Below are 23,004 nucleotides of genomic sequence, written 5' to 3'. Positions count from 1 at the left end.
AGAGAGAGTGAGGTTCTTGTCTAACGGAGTTGAAGAATGAATCTCAAAGAAGAGAGAGTAAAGCAATAGAAGTTTATTAAGCCAGGATACAGAGAAAGCTCTCAGGAGTAAGAGGGGTTGCCAATGAGGACCTCCGATGAGGTCTTTTATTTAGGACTGACCAGGGAGCTTGTGGCCTTATCATTCTTGTGACTTCTTAATTTGAATAAGGGCTGGTGATAACATCTTTAATGACTTACTTCTTCTTTGGGGTCTGGCTATTCTTTGTTGGTCACAGATGACTGTCATAAAAAAAAAGACACCCACTGCCCCCAACCCTGACATCTAGGGCAGGGTGGTCTGCTTTGTTCCCTTATCTCTTGTTTCCATACACGTCAGCATTTTGGGGATTTCTGTGAGCCTGACCATGTAGCCTCCTACCTATCTCTCCCTCCCTAGCCCCACCTGTGCCTTACTCACCCATGACCCCTCTTTATGTACCACATAGCTTACATTTTCCTGACTGTGCCTTTCCTCATCAGTTTAGCTCTGCTTAGAGTATCCTACCTTCTCACCAAATCTGCCAATGGAGACTGGACTAGGCCTTCAGGGCCCTGATCACAGCTAGCGTTACATTTCTCTCAACTCCTAGAGCCCTTTGTCAATGCCTTCACCGGAGCACTCCCTACATCTGGCATTGTAGTCATTGTTTAGAAACCCATCATCTCTGCTACTATCTGACAGATCTCTGTAATCCCTGCAAATTTAGGGCAATGACTGCAAACAATAGATTTTCCACACTGCTTAATGAGTGACCAAGCTTACCACTTCCAGCCTAAATTTTCTATACAAGATATGAAAAAACTCAATTTTTACAGGTTTTCATTACATTTTGAAGTGAAATCACTTTCTTCATTTAGTACCAGATTTTACTTTAGCATTTAAAAGGTTTTATTTATTTATTTGAGAGAGAGAGCAGGAGTAGAGGGAGGGGCAGAGGGAGAGGGAGAAGCAGATTCCCTGCTGAGCAGGGAGCTAGATGCAGGCTTCATTCCAGGACCCTGGGATCAGGACCTGAGCTGAAGGCAGACGCTTAACCGCTTAACCAGCGGTTAAGCCACCCAGATGCCCCTACCTACCTTAGCATTCTTTTTTTAAGATTTTATTTATTTATTCATGAGCGGCACAGAGAGAGGCAGAGACATAGGCAGAGGGAGAGGCAGGCTCCCTAGGGGGAGGGAGCCTGATGCTGGACTTGATCCCAGGATCCCAGGATCACGATCTGAGCCAAAAGCAGATGCTCAACCATTGAGCCACCCAGATGCCCCTACCTTGACATTTTTGACATGCAATTCGATATGCTAGTGCTGGGTGTTTTTCCACCTAAAGTCATAGTTCTGAGAAAAATGAAAAACATCTGCCATAGGCATTTATTCAAGCACCGCAATTACATAAGGACTAGGCAAACATGAATATGAATCTGATGCTGACCTTTAGGATGGCTTTCAGTTTTTCAAAACTATTACATGAGCTCAAGGCTAGCTTTACTTTTAGATTCCAGTAATCTAGAAAACACTCCAAATTATTTATTTCTCTGCAATGGGTCATAAAATGTGACATTAGCATCCTGGAAAAAATTACATTTGAATCCACTTATAGTTGAAAGAGAATATGTTTGATGATATTTTTGAAAGCACCCCCTCTACAAATAAAGCAGGAATAGGTTATATAATCATTTATTTTAAAATGTTAATGGTATTTTATTAGGATTCAAGATATCTGATCCACTAATGTCCTCAAGTTTCTGCCAAGGTGACATCATAATGACCACAGATGGTCCTTTGGGAGATGGATATCACTTAGTCAGGAAGAAAATACAGTATATTTTCAGCTCAGATTTCTTAGCAACATAAGGAATTAATTTTGTTAAAATCAAAAGCCATAAAAAAAAATCAAAGCCATTTCCTCTGAAAGCTACTGTTTCTTTCTCCTTTCAAGTTCAGGAATCTCCCCCACACCCAGACCTTTTCATATATCCTTTTAAAGGTTTATACAACCTATCCATATGACTTTCTATAAATAGACCATCCCTTTTTTTCTGTTATAAGGCTTTTCATATTTGTTTTTTTTTAAAGTAAACTTTATGCCCAGTATGGGGCTCGAACTCACTACCCTGAGATCAAGAGTCAGCATGCTCTACCAACCGAGCCAGCCAGGTACCTCAAGGCTTTTTATGTTTGAATAGAAATAAAGGAAATACTGAATTGAGTTTAGGTGAAATAGGGGCTAGGAAAGCAAGCTTGGTGGCTTGGCCCTGGGATTATGGAAGGAAATATGTGCAGATGTGTCCCTGCTGGAAGAGAATGGCATTGTCAGTTTTCCTATCTTCTCAAACAACTTCACCCCTGCAGAAAAGTGCAGTGTCCCTGATAGCACTCCCAGTGACTGCTGGAACGGGAATATAAGCATTCCTAAAATGGACCTGAGGCTGAATTCCTGGTCCCCCTGAGGGGATGAATCATAGGTTAAATCTTTAGAAATATGGCTTGTGAATAAAAGCTGGTTGATTTGTTATTGATTAAAACCACACTGGGGGTCTTCCTTCTCCTCTTCACTTGTAGACTCTCAAAAACACCCATAAGCCCTCCCTAAGCCTCTCTCAACTCTTGCCCTGCTCCTGTCACAAGTAAATAGCTAAGTGCACATTTAAGTTTATCATAGTCTGAAGGGCATTTTGGGGGAAAACCATATATTTGAAGCAGTTGGGAATCTCATCTTAGGCAGTTTGTCAGAGAGTTAAAACATTAAACTATTCCTTCTAGGTGCTCCCTATCATCACTTACTGTTTTTATCAATGAAGTAGATTTAGGTTTGCAAGGCTGGTCATTTCCTCTGAGGCATTCTGCCTATAATTCCTATAGTTATACACCAAGTAATGGGGCCTGAGAACACAGGTTCGCAGGTTTTTTATTCTTTTTATTCTTGCAGAGATTCTTAAGCTTACTCAGTTTTTTTTTCTTTTTCTTTTTTTTTTGCTTACTCAGTTTCTGACGATTTAGTGTCTCAATAATTTTTTCATTGGCAAAAAAAAAAAAAAAGAAAAAAAAAGGGATCCCTGGGTGGCGCAGCGGTTTGGCGCCTGCCTTTGGCCCAGGGCGCGATCCTGGAGACCCGGGATTGAATCCCACATCGGGCTCCCAGTGCATAGAGCCTGCTTCTCCCTCTGCCTGTGTCTCTGCCCCTCTCTCTCTCTCTCTCTCTCTCTCTCTCTCTGTGACTATCATAAATAAACAAAAAATTAAAAAAATTTTTTTTCATTGGCATCCCTAGCCCAAAAGAAGTGCCTAACTATTCTGGATGTATGCCCAATCAAGTACCTAATAGGTTTAAATAACCCAATAGCAGCAGTTTGCATGGTATCTGACAAATGTCATTGTGTTTCCCTTGAAATTTAAAAATACCCTGCTTCACCTCTGTGAGTTTGCTGCAGTGCCCCAGGGCTCCTTGGCACACGGTTGGAGAATGCAGCCTTAATGTTTTAGGGTATTTAACAAATAATCCAATTCCAATTCATTTATGATTTCCTTATGAAAAAATAAATAACAACTGCTATGATTTTACTTCTCTCTAGGTGATAAAATGATTGGCATGTATTAACATAAAGAGATCTCAGAAACATAATGTGAAGTGAAAAAGGCAAGTGTTGGAGTAATGTATACAAGATAAGAGCATCTATTTAAAGTTTATCTCTTATTTATGAACACAAAAGTGTAGTAAAATGAGGATGAGAAGGGAGTGCACTCAGGAGAGCGGTTGTCTCTGAGGAGGAGAGAAAATGGAATTGAAAAGACAGTAAGGAAAATGCACATTCTATCTGTGCTATTTTGTGTGTCATTCGACTACATAAAGTAAACATGACCTTGCTTTGGACTGAATGTGCTCCCCCAAATTCATATGTTGAGATTCTAATCCTCAGTGTGGTGGTGTTATGGGGTCGGGCCTTTGGCAGGTAGTCAGGTCATGAGGATGGAGGCAACAGGTGCCCTTATAAAAAGAGACACAGACTTTGCTTTCTCCCTCTTCTCCCTGCTGTGCAAGGACACAATGAGCAAGATAGCCATCTGCAAGCCAGGAGGCAGGCTCTCACCAGACACTTGATCTGCTGGTGCCTTGATCCTGGACTTTCCAGCCTTCAGAACTCTGAGAAATAAATGCTTGTTGCTTAAGCCACCCAATCTATGGCAATTTGTTATAACACCTTGAGCTGATTAAGGCAATAACCAAATGTTGACACTTGTTATCTGGGGAGTGGACTATCTATAGGTTTTTCTTATGATTCTCTGTACTTTTCTATATTAAAACAAAACAAACACACAGAAACCAGCAAGAATTGAAAGCACAGATCAAGCATTATTTTTTTCTATATTGATCAACTCTTCAGCTATTTCATTTAGTTTTGGATCATAAAATAATTCTGAATCCTTTCTGAGGGTCAAAATAGCCATGATACCTACTTATTCTATCGCATTCAAAAACCACATCTGCTGTGCTTTATAAGATTAGTTGCTTATTAATCCTAATAAGGTGTAGCTTTTGCTATTAATCAGTTTCAGAAGACAGATTTACATTCGAATTTAACACATTATTGTGTTAAAGAAGAGACCAGGAGCACCTGGTGGCTCAGTTAAACATCTGATTCAGTTTCAGCTCAGGTCATGATCTCAGGGTCATGATATCAAGCCCCAAGTCAGGTTCCCCACCCAGTGATAAAGATTCACTTGAGAATCTTCACTGCTTGAAGATTCTCTCCCTCTGCTCCCCCCACCCCCACCTCAGCCCTGCTCACACATGCATGTGCTTTTGCTGGTGCTCAATCTCTGTCTCTCTCAAATAAATAAATAAATCTTTTAAAACAGAAAGAAAGAAAAGAAGGAAGGAAGAAAGAAAGAACATCTTGATAAATTTTTTAAAATTTCAATATCTTACATATGGTAGACGTTTGATAAGTGTCTTTGGAATCCATGAAACTAATTTGTCATTTTCTCAACATTAAAAAAAAAAACTAGCAATGAGAAAGAAACTTCTAGGCACAGAAATGTAGTAGTCTGATAATGTGGCTTGTCATTTTTATTATTTTTTAAATGTGATATATTCAGATAGTTCAAAATTAAAGGTTTAAACTGATACGCAATAAAAACTAAGGCTTCATCCAACACTTGATCCCCAGCCACTCAGTTCTCTCCTAAATAGGCAACCAAAATGACCAGTTTTGTGCATATGTCTGGAAAAGAGATATTTTATCCATGTACAAGCAAATGGATAGATACTCTTTTTTTCTTCTGTTTATACAAATAGTAACATACTCATTTTCATGGCTCTAAATACCACCTATGGATGACATTGATTAGACAGTCACTGGGATGTCTAATAAATATTTCAAATTCAACATGTGCAAACTGAATTCTTGATCTTTCCTCCAAACAGGCTGCGTCAGCCACTTTCCCATTCTGTCCATGGCACCCCCAGCTTCCTGCTTGCTCACTCAGTCCTACTTGACTCTTTTTCACATGCCACATCTAGTCTGTCAGGAAAGCCTGTTGCCTACCAGGAAGACTTTTCCAGAATCTGATCACTGCCCACCATCCCTTCTGCTGTCACTCAGGTGATGGCAACCAGTATCTCCCATTAGAGTCCCTGCCTGCCCTGGCTTTCCAGGGCTCTCCCTGCCTCCACTGCTGCCTCCCACAGCCTATTCTCCACAACCACCAGACTCTAAGTTCCAAGTCATACAATGCCATTCGATGCCTCAGATCCCTACAGGACTCCTTGTTCCTCAGAATGAAAGTCAACCTCCTTACATGGTGCTGGACTGATCTGCCTCCCACTGTCTTCCTCACCTTCTCTCTTGCTACTCTTTCCAGATCCTTCCATTCAGCTGCTGGCCTGCACCTGCACCAGCAGACATATTCCCACCCTAGGGCCTTTTACTCCAGCTCCCAGGCCTGGAACTCTTCTTCAGACACTCTTCAGACAAATTCCTTCACCCCCTTCAAGTCTTTGTTCAAATCTCACCTTATAAGGCCCAACCTGACCATGGTATTTTTTATCAGTACACATTATCTTCTCCACCCTGAGGCCCCTCCATCTCCCATATTCTGGTCTACTCTTTCTTTTATCCATAGAACTTCCAGTTCTTGATATACTATTATGCAATGTTCATCATTGTTGTTTACTGATTGTCTCTTTTAACAGAATGCAAGCTCCACTACAATTAAGATCTTTGTCTATTTTATGGACATATCCCAAGTGTCTAGTGTGATGTCTGACACATAGCAGATGCTCAAATGTATTTGATGAATACATGAATGTATAAATAGATTATACTATGCATATCATTTGCACCTTGACTTTTTCACTAAATGATATATTCATTCATTCAACAAATACATTTTGGAAATCTCAGAAATTTTTAATCAGCACATATATTCTTTTTAATTTTTTTTACAGAAGCTTATTATTTCATTATAATTACATCATTAGAAAGATGTATTGTGGGGTGGCTCAGTCAGTTAACCATCTGCCTTCGGCTCAGGTCATGGACCCATGGTCCTGGGATCCAGCCCTGGGTCGTGCTCCCTGCTCCATGGGGAGCCTGCTTCTCCATCTCCCTCTGCCTGCCACTTCCCTTGCTTGTGCTCTCTCTGTCAAATAAATAAGTAAAAACTCTTTTAAAAAATTTATCATAATTTGCATAATTCATATAACTGGTTCTATTTAGATTGATTCAAATCTTTTATTTTTACAGAATAATACTGTAATGACAGTCTGGTTCATGCGTTATTTTACATGTGTAAGAATATCTGTAGGATAAACTGCTAGAATTGGAATTGCTGGGCCAAAGGGTATATGCTATTTAATTTTAATAGGTATTGCCAAATTTAATTCTATAGAACTTGTACCAATTTACATTCCCTCCAGGAATGTATGAGAATGTTTGTCTGCTCCCACTGTCATCAACACAGTTATAATCTTATTATCTTTGCCAGTCTGATAGGTAGATAATGAATTCTCAGTGTAGCTTTCATTTGCATGCCTCCTATTTTGAGTGACTGGAACATTTTTCCATAGGTTTAAATGATGTTTGATTCTTTCTTATTTCCTATGGTTGTTGATCTATTTCTTATTGCTTCCTAGGAGTCTTTTATATAGCAGAGAAATTAGCCCTTTGTCTGTGATAGGAAATGCAAATACTTTTCTCTGGTTTGTGGTTTGACTTTGGACCTCCTTAGGACTTTTGGCCTAGCAGATTAGAAAAAAAATGTCTTTATGAAGTTGAATGCACCATATTTATTCACACTTTATTCTTCTGAATTTTGCATCAGACATAGACAGCTATCCTCAATCTGACTTATTTGAACATTCTTAAATGGCTTCTTCCAATACTTTTGCAGTTTTATTTTTACTTTTGAACCTTGATCCACTTGAGATATCTCTTGATGTGCAGTGAGATAGAAGTAGATAACTTCACTAGGACTACCCACTTTTTCCCCAAGCCATTTATTGAATAAGCCATTTTTTTTTTCACTATTTCCAAGTGCTATCTTTGCCCTAAGCTAAATTAATAAGTGATATTAAGGATATTCCAAATCAAATATTTCATCATTTGGGACACCATCCCTAAGTTCTCCCTATATCCTTATATTTTATTCTTTTTTAAAGAAGATTTTATTTATTTATTTACGAGAGAGAGAGAGAGCAACTGTGGGGAAAGAAGCAGAGGGAGATAGATGGACAAGCCGACTCTGCACTCAGCGTGGAGCCTGACATGGGGCTCAATTCCATGATCCTGAGATCATGCCTGAGCCGAAATGAAGAGTTCAATGACAAACTAACCGAGCCACTCAGGGGCTCCTATATTTTATTCTTAAATTCTATTCTGTGCCATTGAGTCTTGCATCTATTCATGTCTCGGGACCACTGTTTCAGTTTCTAATGACATGTAGTGAAAAGGCCTAGTGCTCATCATCACAAGTACTCTCAGAATTCCCTTATTCTTTCTGCTTATTTTTCCACGTGAAATTTAGAAACAACTTGTCTATTTCCTCTTGAAAACAATGCCAGGACCAAGCCCCAAGATCAACAACAGAAGTAACAACAACAACCTTGTGATATTTCTCTGGATTTCTATTATATTCATGCCCTGCAGCTCCAATCTTGGCTATTGCCGTTAGCGTATTGAAATCACTGGAAAACAAAGTCTTTTCCTGTCCTGCATCTGAGCTAATTTTTATTGGAGTTTTGGTTGCAGGGGCAAGCATAGTTTTATCTTCATAGCTGCTCTTAGGCTGTTGTTCTGGGCTCTGAGCCTCAGCAATGCTGATATCCTTCTATTCATATTTTTCCTTATCAGTTCGTGCTATAGCATAATTTAAAGTGGTTTGTTAAAAGTCATAATTATAAGGGACTTATAATATGCATTTTATTAACTTCTTTTAGACAGAAGTCTTATAATCCTGAAACAATCTTGCAGTCATTCCAATTCAAGCTGTATGTTATGACTCTGTTCTTTAAATTTTTAAGTATATTTTCCACTTGAGTTCTTAAAGTTTCAGAGACACGACTGGTTTCTATGCAACCACTCAGGTGAAGTACATACTCTGTCTTGCTACTTTCCATTCCGTAGTGAAGTGCTTAGCATCTGTAGTCAATAAACATACTCCACAGGATGAAAGAGAAAAAAAATTGAGTAGAAGAATTTTAAAATAGCTGTCAGTAGGCTTTTCATAAGATTAAATTTTCAAAAGCTCAAATAAAAAAAATTTACCGATCATAGACTAAGTATACTTTAAAATCTACAAGCAGTAGATAGGCCATAATTCACATACACAATGCATACATACAGCACATAAAAAGAATGAGGAAATAAAATATAATGAAATCAGTACATCCTAAGATTTAGATAAGTGGCGTTAGGATCTGCATGAGAAATGCAGAACCATATGTGTTTGTGGGCTCATTTTTATAGGGATAAAAAATAACATTTGGAGTACTTCCTTTCTCTCAGGAACTATGCTAAACACTCGATTGAATCCTCACCAAGACCCTATGGTCCAGGCTCAATTATTATCTACACTTGTGGGTGAAAAAAAAGTGAGGTTTAATAAGCAATTTGTCTAAAGCCAGACAGTTACCAGCTGGTAGACCAGGATTTACTCCTAGGAAGCCGGACTCCAGATCTCTATGCTGCTACTAAGCACAAATGAGACGCTGGAATGGGAGCATTTGCATGGTTTCATCCTAAATGGTGTAATAATAAATGGTCTTTCAAAATCAGCTTTATAGAAGTTTAATATACATAATAAAATTCACTAATTGTGTGTACAGTTAAATACATGCTTAAAAATGTATTCAGTGATATTATCATCACCAAAATTATAATACTGAACATTTCCATTACTCTCCAAAATTTCCCCATGCAACTTTATGAATTCCCCTTTGCCCCCAAACTCCCTGGCTCCTTGGCAACCCCACTGATGTTCTTTCTGTCATGAGAGTTTTGCCTCTTCTAAAAGTTTATATAAATTATATAGTAGTTGTCTTTTGAGGATAAATAAAAAAAAAGATGTTATTTATTTATTTCAGAGAGAGAGAGAAAGCATAAGCATAGGGAGAGGCAGACAAAGAAGCTGAGCAGGGAGTCTGACTTGGGGTTCCATCCCAGAACCCCAGGATCATGACCTGAGCTGAAGGCAGATGCTTAACCAATTGAGCCACACAGGCATCCTGTTGTCGTTGTTGTTGTTGAGAGAGAGAGGGAGGTGAGGGGTGCAGAGGGAGAGAGAGAGAGAGAGAGAATTTTAAGCAGACTCCAGGCCCAGCGTGGAGGCCCAGACTCCAAGCCCGGGCCCAATGCAGGGCTTGATATCACAACCCTGAGATCATGACCTGAGCCAAAATCCAGAGTCAGATGATTATTCAACTGCCCAGGAACTCCTTGAGGATGAATTTTTAAATTTATCATGATGCATTTGGATTCATTATGTTATTGCATGTATCAGTAAGTTACTACTTTTTATTGTTGAATGCAATCCATTGCATACATATACCACAACTTGTTTATCCACCAATTGATGGATATTTGGATTATTTTCAGTTTGAGGTCATTACAAATAAGGCTGCAATGAACATTTGCATACAAATCATCTTTTGACATGTTTTAATTTCTCTTGAGTAAGTACTTCAAACATGACTCCTAGTTTGTATGGTATCATGTAGTCATATGATAAGGTTATATTTCTTTATAGGAAACTTCCAAATAATTTTTCAAAGTGTGTGAACCATTTTGTATTTCCTCCAGCCATGGGTAAATGTTCTAATGACTCATACCCTGGTCTACCCTTGGTATTGTGCATATTTAAATTTTAGGCATTAGTGTGTGGGCGTGTTTGTAGTGGTGTTTCATTGTGGGTTTTTTTCTCACAACTATTTATTGAAGGCCTATTATTTATCATGCATCATGCTACCCACAGGGAATAAAATGGTTAGTAATGCAGAGTTGATACTTGCCCTCAGAGTTTAAAGACCAGAGGAGGAGACAAATAAGCAATTATAACAGAGAATGCTAAGCAATATTATATTATGGCACCTCCTAACACAAATACCTGCCATTTTGTGTCCACCAACTCTTCTTTTCCATAATCAAAACATTTAGATGCAAAGTTGCTCAGAAATAGAAAAAAAAAGACTTTAGTAGAGGTGATTTTATTTTTTAAAAGATTTTAGTTATTCATGAGAGACACAGAGAGAGAAGCAGAGACATAGGCAGAGGAAGAAGCAGGCTTTCTGTAAGGACCCTGATGTGGGACATGTGATCCCAGGATCCTGGGATCACACCCTGAGCCAAAGGCAGATGTTCAACCACTGAGCCACCCACGTGCCTAGTAGAGGTGATTTTAAATTCCTCTTGAATACATTTTTTTTCTTGAATACATTCTTATACATTCTTGTACATATTAGCTGCTTTGTCAGTATTTATATCTTGAAAATCAGTTTGAAAATACACAATTCTTTTAGAACTCTAGACACAGGTAACCTGATATTTTTTAGAGTAAAGAACCAAAAACATAAACACAGCATCATTCCTGATTTGTGCTTCTAGAATCCTATAGAATTAGGATTTGTAAGCTGATATTACTTTTGAAAATTCTTTGAAAAGACAAGAGGAGTGTGGTCAATTTTCCAAACACTTATAAAGTTCTATGTAATTGAGTTCTGAAGATACACAGGGAGAGCTACAGCTTTTCAGTCTGGAAGACGATGAAGACACTCTATCAGATCACCCCATTATAGCAGTTAGTATAGTACTACCTGAGCAGAGATGACTGCACAGCACAAAGCGAACCAAAATAATGGCATTTCTCCCACTCATGGAGAGACCTGGGGAGGATTTCACAGAGGTGGCATCAAGGTTAAGTGGTGAATTATCAGATCCAGAGGTAGGATGGAAGAAAGATCCAGGTGGAAGTAGTCAGGTATATGGCTACTCCACCTTTATTAAGACTTTAATAAAGACTTTAATAACTTTCCCAGAAGAGCAGACCAGTACCTCTCAGATGTCATACAGTTATCTGAACCATTAAAATAATGATAAAAATCTGGTGTCTAGAAATTCCTCCATTCAAGCAAAGATTAGGAGAACAGCCATCCCAGAAAATACGGACTAGGTATAGCCCCACATTTTCAGTTTACCTAGGCTGATATTAATCTGTTCTGAACAACTAGGCAGGAAACAACTAGGCATGTTCCATTGTTTAGTAGGAAAAAGCGGAAAGATAGCAATCAGTGTGAACAACAGTATAATTAAGAGAAGTCAACTTGGCAAGGGTTCTTAATTTATACTAAATTGAAGTTTACAAAGCTCTCCTTCCAATTTGAAGGACTACGAAAGAAGGTAAGGTTTTGTCTTGAATGAAAGAATGTTGGTTTAGGAAAGTAACTTAATTTGTTAAGGAAACAGAAGCTTTAAGACAATTCTCCTAAAATTTCAACAGGAGCCAATGCAATGCGTATTCCATTCCATTAAACTAACATCCATAATGCTTATGAACTGGGATTTACTAGAAAATCCCTGAAATGTCACTCTAAGTACCATTACTTCTCTGAGAAATGGCTTTTCTTTCACTCTGGTCTCAGGGAGGGTCTCAGGCTTGAAAGACTAGCCCTTGTCATTTTACAATTAGATGATGTACGAGCATAAATACTGTAAGAGACTAATATTCCCTATCTATAAAATGAAGCTAGTAATATCTACTTCGTAGGATTCTTGTAAGGTAAAGTATATCGAGTTCTTTTTTTTTAAATTTTTTAAAGATTTATTTTTATTTATTTATGATAGACAGAGAGAGACAGAGAGAGGCAGAGAGAGAAACAGGCTCCATGCCTGGAGCCCAACGCGGGACTCCATCCCCGGACTCCAGGATCAGGCCCTGGGCCACAGGCAGGTGTGAAACCGCTGAGCCACCCAGGGATCCCCAGTATGTCGAGTTCTTAGCATAAAGCTGGTACCTGGGGCAGCCCAGGTGGCTCAGCGGTTTATGCCACCTTCAGCCCAGGGCGTGATCCTGGAGACCCAGGATCGAGTCCCCCATCAGGCTCCCTGCGTGGAGCCTGCTTCTCCCTCTGCCTGTGTCTCTGCCTCTCTCTTTCTCTCTCTCTCTCTCATGAATAAATAAATAAAATCTTAAAAAAAAAAAAGCTGGCACCTAATAAAATGTCAACAAAATGTATTAATCACCCTGTCTTTCTAGCCAGGGTACTGCAGTGAACTGCAAAGAGATAACCGTTAGCAGTTTGACTTATCTCTGAAAGCCTGTTCCCCTGAACATGTCCTCCATAGAACCATCTTCTGACCAGTAACATATCTGTGCATCTCAAGATATCCTGAAGCATCATTTTCTTTTTACAATAGGGGCTGGGATTCCTCAAGGTAATTAGAGATGGAAGATAATTGAACTGGGGATAAAATTTGCCCTTTGGACAAAATAAAAAATAAAATTCTAATCCTCATCAGTTTGGAAAAATCATTTCAATAGAATAGTCAAAAGAGAAAAAATTTGAGTTGCATATTGTTTCTTTTATTCAAAGGTTGAATGGTCAAGCCACCTAAGACTTCCAGATTTTTCTCTTTTTTTCCTGTGTGATCTCTGGTTGTTCCCATTTCCAAATGGCGATTGTGGCTTTCCAAGGAAATGTTCAGGAGGGCAGCTGCCTTGGAGGTAGGTTGCCAGGGCTCCTCAACATTAAAACATGCACATGAAGGCTCCAGAAGGGAATGTAGCTGCAAGAGGCCTTTGCTAGCTGTTGGAGGTAGGCAGGCATGCTGCCCTGCCTCTTTGCCCCAAAGTCTGTTTTTGGTTGTCTTTTTAAAAGAGCCCCTCAACAGATGCTCTATTTAATAATTTCATTTTATTTTTTAAAGATTTTATTTATTTATTCATGAGAGACAGAGACAGAGGCAGAGACACAGGCAGAGGGAGAAGCAGGCTCCATGCAGGGAGCCCGATGTGGGACTCAATCCCGAGACTCCAGGATCACACCTGGGGCCCAAGGGAGGCGCTCAACTACTGAGCCACCCAGGCTGCCCTATTTAATAACTTTAAAAAGGCAAACCATTTGTAGTCATTTAACACAATCTCAAAGCCTTGATTGCAAATGATGGTGAGATTGCCCACATGGCCAAAATTATCATATGCTGTGTCCAACTTCTCAAGGTACACCACTACTTTTTTTTCTGGTGATCCCATAACGGAGCAGTTGATGTTGCATTAAGAACCATCGAGGCCTACCTTGAAGACCCAGGTGCCCAGCAGCTCAGGGTCTAAGTGCAGCTGGCAGGTGTCTGGCAGCAAAAGGATGGAGAGCAGCCAGCAGGGCCAGGGATCCACGATGGTGGGGGTCCCCCAGAGGAGAGAAGGAGAGAGCAGGAGCCAGAGAGCAGCAGGCTGAGAATCTCATTTTAATTTACGTTTCCCTAAAACTAATCTTGAATAGCTTTTCATGTATTTAATTGCCATTTGTATATCTTCTTTGGTAAAAGGTTCAAATTTTGGCAGAGAAGGATTTTTTTTTCCTTTTTAAAGATTTTATTTATTTACTTGAGAGAGAGAGAGATAGCGAGAGAAAGCATGAGCAGTGGGGAGAGGGAGACACAGGCTCCCAGCTGAGCAGGAGGGCCTGACTCTGGGCTCTATCGCAGGACCCTGAGATCATGACCTGAGCTGACGGCAGACACTTTACCTACTGAGTCACTCAGGTGCCCTGAACTGTGAATGTACTTTATATATTCTGCACTAATGACCTTTATCAGATATATATTTTCCAAATATTTTCCCTCATTTTGTGGCTTGCCTTTTTAGTTTAAAACATTTTCTGGTTTAACTTATGCTTTGTTCTCTGACATATGGGTTCTTTAGAAGTTGTTTAATTTCCAAATATTTAGGGATTTTTCAGATATCTTTCTGTTACTTTGAATTTAATCTAAATAATAGATTTCACATACTTTCAATCCTGTTAAGTTTATTGAGACTTGTTTTTTGGCCCATTTTATGGTCTTTATTTTATGAACATTCCATATATATTTGAAATGTTAATTAGGTCAATTTGCTTCCTAGTGTGGTTCATGTCTGCTTCATTCTTGCTGATTTCTGCCTTCTTTCTTCTGCCTCAATTACCAATAGAGGATTGTTGAGGTTTCCATCTATAACTGAGGACTCATTTATTTTTTCTTTCTATCAGTTTTTGTGTTATATAACTTGAAGCTCTGATATTGCGTGAATACACATTTAGTGTTATTACAATCTCTTGATGAATCAATCTCTATCATTTTGAAATATCCCTTTTTTCCCCTGGTAAGTTGCTTGTTCTTAAATCAACTTTGCCAGTAATTAATATAGCCATTCTACTTTTCTTTTGACTAGTTTTTTCATGACATTGTCATTTTTCATCCTTTACTTTTAACCTGTGTATCTTTACACCTGACTTGGATTTCTTATGAGTAGCATATGGTTAGATCTTGCGTTTTTGTTTTGTTTTTTTTTTTTAAAGAAAGAGAGGCAGAGACATAGGAAGAGGGAGAAGCAGGCTCCATCCTTGCAGAGAGCCTGTAGTGGGACTCGATCCCAGGACTCTGGGATCAGGCCCTGAGCCAAAGGCAGACGCTCAACGGCTGAGTCACCCAGGCATCCCTTTTTTTTTTTTTTAAGATTTCATTTATTTATTTATTTATTTATTTATTTATTTATTTATTTATTTGAGAGAGAGAGAGAGGAAGAAGGGAGAGAGCCAGCATGAACAAACATAGTGAGGGTCAGGGACAAGCAGACTCCCCGTGGAGAGTAGAGCCCAACTCAGGGCAATCCCACCACCCCAAGATCATGACCTGAGCCCAAACCTGAAGTTGGATGCTCAACTCACTGAGCCACACAGGTGCCCCAAGACATGTTTTTTAATGCAATCAGACAATCTCTACATTTTAATTAGAGTGTTTGGACCATTTACACTGAATTTAAGTAAATCTGCCATATTGATTCTTGTTTTCTATTAATCTCACCTTTTTTCTCTCAATTTTTGCTTTCTTTTGGTATATATATATTGGCTTAGTTGCTATACTTATTTGTTTTTTTTGTTTTAGTGGTTGCTCTAGGCTTTACATTGTACATCTTTAACTTATCGTGTCTACCTTCAAATAGTACACCACTTCACACAGGTGTGTAAGAGCCTTACTATGGTGTGCTTCCATCTCCCACCTCCCATTTGGTACAATTGTTGTCATATATATTACTTCTACATATGTTATAAACCCCACATTCTTTTTTTCTTTTTTCTTTAAATAGTCAACTATAAAGAGATTAAGATGAGGAAAAATGTCTTTTACCTTTACTCACATATTTATCACTCCCACTGTTCCTTATTCCTTTATGTAGATTCAAAATTTTATCTGTTATTGATTCCTGCTGCCTAAAGAACTTCCTTTAATATTTATTATATTGCAGAAGTGTTAACAATAGATTTTCTCAGTTTTTGCTTGTCTGAAAAAGTCATTCTTTTGCCTTCATATTTGCAGAACTTTTCACTGGGTATAACTGGTTTTGCTTTTCTCTCTCAGTACTTTAAAGATGTTGCTACATTGTTTTCTGGCTTGTTTAGTTTCTGTTAAGAAGCTTGAAGTTCACTGTCATTCTTTGTTCCTCCACAGGTAAAGTATCTTTTTTCTCTGGTTGAATTTTAGCTTGTTTTTTAAAATCACATACTTTCAACAGTTTGATTTATACACTTCAGTGTGGATTTCTTTATACTTATTTTGCTTGGAGTTCATTAAGCTGAATAGATCTGTGGCTGTATATTTTCCTCAAATTTGGAAAATGTTCAGCTATCATTTCCTCAAATATTTTTTCTGCACCTCTCACATATGTTTCCCCCTGCAACTCCAATTACATGTATGTTAGGCTTTTTTAATGCTGTTCCACAGGTCTTTGAGGCTCTGTTAATATTTTCAGTCTGTTGTTTTGTGATTAAATTTGGACGTTTTTATATATTTTTTTAAGATTTTGTTTATTATTTGAGAGAGAGAGAGAGAGAACACACAAGTTTGGGGGATAGGGCAGAGGGAGAAGGAGAAGCAGATTCCCTGCTGAGCAGGAAGCCTGATGAGGGGCTCAATCCCAGGACCCCAAGATCATGACCTGAGCTGAAGGCAGAGGCTTAACTGACTGAGCCACCCAGACACCCCTCAGTTTTGATTCTTTCTTTCTTTCTTTCTTTCTTTCTTTCTTTCTTTCTTTCTTTCTTTCTTTCTTTCTTTCTTTTTTGTTTGGATTTCTATTGCTATAACTCCAAATTTATCTTTTCCTCTTAATCCTACCCAGAGTATTTTTCATTTCACATGTCCTATTTTTCATCTCTACATGATTCATTGAAATACACACACACACACACACACACACACACACAGAGGTACCTGTACCACATACCACTTTGAGAGATGCTTTAGATGGCACATGCACATGTCCGCCCAATTCAACAGATGTTAACCTCTACTACTTCAGTCTCAGGAGACCATACTGCTATGGCATGCACTTAATCCCTGTATCCATTTCTCCAGAGTAAACCACTACCATTTCCCCACTGCAACAGACTCTCTTGCTTCTGCTCCTCCTTAGTGCAACCCCACTCTTTGCTCTCATTTCTGTACCTTTCTCCACCATCTTCCTTAGCCTTCCTGGTACCTCCTTCCTCCCCAGTTCTCTGCTCACACATTCCACTCTCAGTTCATCTTTCTTCAGCCCAACCCTCAGGATACTGTTTCATTTCCCAGCCCGATGCTTCCCCAGCCTTCTATTTCCTCAACTTCCATCAACACCTTCTTTTCACTCTTCTCCCAGCACTGAACACTCATTTCTCAGATGCTCACGGACAGCTTCAGTCAAACTCTAGTTCTTCCAAATCAACCTCAAAACCTCCTAACCACCTAACCTCCAAATTCCATTCATACCTCTGTATCCATCCTAACTTTTCTTTCTCAGGCTGGAATTCACTTTGCTGAGGCTCTGTATGCATCCCTACCAGAATCCTGTCCACTCTTGTTCTTAGCCTTTGAGGTCATCTTTACCTGCTCAGATCCTCTTCTTTCTGTCTGCCTTTAGCATTTCCACTCTGTCCTGCCAGTCTCTGTGAGGTCATAATGCTTCCTCCTTCTCTCTTTATTCCCAAAACATGATGTTTACTTAAGTAAAGAGTTACTTAAATCAAATATCAAGTAAATAATACAAAAAAGAGTTCTTTAGATATGGGAAAATTATGATGAGAGTATGCAATGATTGCCTTTTGTTAACTGATCCAAGGAGCCTACAAAATCATATTAATACAAAAGGCTATCTTTTATTTTCAGTTGATGATTTCAATAATAACCTCCTTTATTTCTTTCACCTCTTATTTGGAAATAAAGGATACTAAATGGTCTTTTACTAATTATTCAAAACTTAAATTCATAAAATGCAAAGCAAAATTAGTGATAATTTTAGGCATTTCCTTAACAATATATTGTGCATATTGTTATGTTGCAAAGTCAAGACGAGTCATAAAGTCAAGATCAGATACACATTTCAAATAAACTGAATTACCAAATACTACTTGTTTGCAGAGAAGTCTCAGAGTATCAGTGTTCTTATGGAAGCAGATAAATGCCTAGAGATGAGACACAGGGTGTGACTTAGACATACTTCCTGGAAACTTGCTTGCCTAGATTCCTCAGCAATAGAACAGTTAGGTTTATTCTCACAGCTCACCCATTATGTGTTGTTGTTTTTTTTTTAAGATTTTTTTTTTTTTTAATTTGAGAGAGAGAGAGAGAGAGGGCATAAGCAGGGGGAGGGGCAGAGGGAGAAGGAGAAGCAGACTCCGCTGAGCAGGGAGCCTGACACAGGGTTCCACCCTAGCACAATGGGATCATGACCTGAGCTGAAGGCAGATGCTTAACTGACTAAGCCACCCAGGCACTTAACAACTCACCCATTAGTTTGGGATGCATCCTGGTCAAAGTCTACTGAGTGTATCTGTGAGAGCAGAGAGCATGAAGCCTCTAGGGTTGCCTGGAACTGAGTGATCACAGTTACAGGATTTTTTTTTATCTTCTTGAGGCCTTCCCTGAGGCTGTGATTCTCCTTGGATTTCAAGTAACCCAGAGATCACATTTCATCAGATAGGACTCTGTTGGCCTAAACCAACAGAGGAAATAACTATCTCTTCCTGGCCACCTGACAGCTTTGAGAACAACACTATGTAAGAACTAAAAAAATTTGTCCTTCAGATTATAGAAGTCACTTTGCTGGGAATAAAATTTGTATCAAGCCATTCCTTCACTAAAGTGGACAGGACTTAGTACTAAGCAAGAATATCAGTGAGGCTAGAAGTTGACTCAGGGTAAACATTAACACCTGCCAGTACAGCATAACATGAATTAGTAAATGGAGCAATGAGCACAATACTTTGCTTCTCCAGCCCTTGAGAATATTATAACATGCATATTCACTGTCTTTCTATTCACTTGGCTGACTTCTCCAAGATTAATGACTACCATGTATGTCATGTACCAAGAACCCAAGCAATTAACAGTACCTGACATCTAGTACATTGATTCCTGATGCATGTTGAATAAGCAGGAGCAGTACTTAATATCCCATGTGTCTCTATATATCCCATATGTTTCTAGAGATTGTATTCTCTAGATTGTAGAGATTCTAGAAATATGAGATTTCTAATTGGAATCTATAATTCTATAATTCTATTATGTAATTAAATGATAATCCTTCAAATGCACAAGTGGTACAAATAGCCCTGCGTGGGAATCCTGAGTTGAGAGTGAGGGTACTAGTGCAGTATAAAGTGATATGTCAAGGATACTGCCTGGCTCTGGAGTTTGTTATGGGTCTTCTGCAGAGTGTCCTCTATGGTCTTCAGTCCAGCAGTGGAAACTAGCATCTAAAACAGGTAAGAAGGAAAGAGAGCTATTAGAAATAGGAAATATCACATGTGGTCAAGAATAAAGAAAGCAAAAAGCAGACTGACAGGCTTGGATCCTGAAAATTTTAAGACCTAACATGCAGTTGCTATGTACAAAGGGATAATTTTAACTTCATTCAACTCAAGATTCAAGTGTTCATATTGGGAATTAACTAGAGTAAAACCCACTTATTTTCAATCGTGCAATTTGGAATCAGATAGCAATGGGTTGAATGCATCTGAACTTCTCAAATAGTCTGAAGATTTAACCTCGAAGTGCCTGAAATTCTTCATGTGGTTGCTGTGGAGTAGAAGTGGAATAATGCAGGTGAAGCCTTCCCTTGCTGCCTGGCTTGTGATAACCAGACAACAGATGGCAATGCTTTCTTCTCTCCTCTGAATGATCTCAACTACGTGAGGAGAGTTTGGTGGCAGCAAATGAATGTCAGACTCCCCTGATATGAGAGTGAAGCTAAGTTTTGCCGAATAGTGTCTACCTGGTGTCAGCATGAATCAGGGCGTCCCCAAACTAGAATATGCAAGCTTTCAAAAGGTCAAGTGGAATCTCAGTTAGGGTGACTTATTTGTAATATGAAGGTCCATTGATTACTAACTAGCCCAACTCCTGTGTTTTGTGACTAAGCTGGGTGGGGGCTTCTCCACCTCTCCCAGTGGTACCATGCATCAGTTTCCCAGCCTACAGATCTATTTTTTCTAAAAAACAAAATATTTTTTTTCTTGGTGGAATGACTTCTAGAAAGTTAAACTGAGGCAATTTCCTAGCATCCCCAGATAGCCTCCAAGAATTAATATATACTGCTTCCTATATATCAGAGATCATGGGAACTGCATGTACAGGTAACTTCTAAGACAACTAAGAAAAATGTACTCTTTAAGTTCTCCTTAAAAGAATTCTCTAAGGGGCACCTGGGTGGCTCAGTTGGTTAAGTGTCTACCTTTCACTCTGGTGATGATCCCAGAATCCTGGGATTGAGTCTCAAAGCTTGCTCAGGGGAGAGTCTGCTTCTCCCTCTCCCTCTGCTCCTCTTCCTGCTCATGTTCTCTTTCACTCTCTCAAATAAACAAATAAAATATTTTTTAAAAAAGTATTCTCCAAAATTTTTACAGTTTTAATAACTTACCTGGTGCTTAGTATCTAAGGTCTATAATGGTCTCTTTAGGTATCATACTCGAAGTAAATGATACCAAGAGAGTTAACTATTCTCAAGTCAAGTTATGCTAAAAACAAAAACAAAAACTGGTTCACTCAAGGAATCTTTTTTTGCATGTGAAAATAGCCCAATTTAGTCTCAATCAAGTTTCCCTGGAAAGCCTTAGAGTAAGGGTCCCACTGAGAATTCAAAAACATACCTTACTTTCAGTTTTCACTTGGCTTAGAGAGTCTCACCTTTGAGCTACAGGCAATTGATCTCTGTTCAGAACCCCAGAAGGAATCTTGTCCTTCTTGACTTTGGAACAGTGGGAGGGAGCTGTTGGGTATTCCCCTCCATAAATTCACCCCTGGACCTTGGGATCTGGGAGAGCTCATCAAGCACATTCAGGGGAAAGTTGTCCAGTTCTGCTCCACTTCATTCTTGGCTCCCAGTCATGGCCACTGGAGCAATCAGGTTTCTGCACAATAATTGGGAATTGCCCTGCTACAATTACAATGTATTGTGAAAGCAACACATCTTTGGCAGCCACTCAGTGTTTACATAGGTACTAAATTTGGCTGATGTGCTATAATCGTGGAAAACACATGGACTTGTGGTCAAACAATTCTGTGATCTTTAGCAAGTGACTTTGCTTCTCTGAGTCTCAGGTTCCTCATTTTAAAATGCAGGTCCTCATAGGTATCTTACAAGCTTTCTGTGAGATTGCAAAAGACAAGGTTTAGTAAGGAACCTAGTACACTGTCTGATGCACAGCACATAATCAGTAAATGGCCATTGCTATATTTTCCATTACATCATTTCTAAAATCCACTAGGATCATCCTTATCAGTGCCATAGAAACAAGAGACTATTGAGAGGTCCCATAGAATGTGGCACTGGAAATATGAGTGACATCTCATTTGTAGTCTACTATCAGCCTTTCCTGCTTTTTAGATCAAATTATGCAACCATGTTGACCTCTAATTCTCAGGGGTATATTTTATGGGAAACATTCAAACTAGGGAGAACTATGGGTTGAGGTGATCAAATCACAGTGAAGGATTTGGGTAAGTGCAAAGATGATGTTCCTCGAACATCAAACATGAACACACATGTTCAGTGTGACCCTGGGAAAGATAAAGCTGAGTGAGAACAAGAGAAATGAAAGAAGACTCTCGCACCAGGGTTGGTGTTAACTTCAGACTCTAAAGTAAGTGGCAAGTGAGGGCCTGGGATCAGACAGTCTGTTCTGATAGAATCCCTAGGATCACCCCTATGACATGACGATGATTAGTACTTTGGGGAGTGGGCAGGTAGTCCTCTGGTGGATCCAAATTGCTTTAAAAACTCTAAGGAAAATGTTGGGTGGGATTGAGGTCAGAACAAAGACTGCAGTATGAACAAGGAAAATACTCAAACTACAGATAATTTAATTTCTTCCAATCTGGTTGAAGACTGAGTAGCTAGGTTCCTTTTTTCAAACCCAAAATACATTCCCTGCTTTCTTTTCATGTTACTCACTATATCACTGATGCCAAAGGAGTCCTGCTTAACTGTGGCCATAAGGTGAATCGCTTCAGAAGACAGTCTCCTCTGTTGCCCTACAGTATATGCTCAGATTTGAATCTGGGGTAGGACTCCAATAATTCAGATACCACAATCTTAGGTACAACTTCATTTGACTTATATGAGACAAAAATGATGCATGAGAGAACAGACCATGTTCTTCCTGTCCTCATCACAGAACCCACAAAGCCATACACTTGCAGAGTACCAATCAGGCACCAAGGCCTTGATGTTCAGACTGAACAAAATAATGACTAAAAACATGGACCGAAGACCCATGCTCTCTGGCTGTGACCATTACAAGCTGCATGACTTTGAGAAAGTGACTTAACTTGTGACTGTGCTACTGGTTCATACCTTTCACAGACCACAAGGTGTGAAAAATGAATGAGTTAGTTATCTTGTGTACCATGTTCAGTGTGCCTGGCACACACTAGTGCCCCCACGTGTTAGCTGCTATTATCTACTTGATGTTGAAAAACCTTAGGTCTCTCTGTATCCATGTGCCTGTGTCTTGTAATATTTTGAACCGTAGCTCTGTCATTAGTTGTGTGCCTGGGGAAAATTTTTTAAACTACTCTAGCCTAGGTTTCTCTTCCTATAAATAGGGGACAATGGTGACACCTGGGTGGCTCAGTGGTTGAGTGTCTGCCTTCAACTCAGGGTGTGATCTTGGGGTCCTGGAATCGAGTCCCACGTCAAGCTCCCCACAGTTTCTGAGAGAAGCTTCTCTCTCTGCCTATGTCTCTGC

This window comes from Canis lupus, chromosome 12 (genome assembly GCF_011100685.1).
Source record: "Canis lupus familiaris isolate Mischka breed German Shepherd chromosome 12, alternate assembly UU_Cfam_GSD_1.0, whole genome shotgun sequence".
Lineage (NCBI taxonomy): Eukaryota > Metazoa > Chordata > Mammalia > Carnivora > Canidae > Canis > Canis lupus.
Note: the sequence above shows the minus strand (reverse complement) of the source record.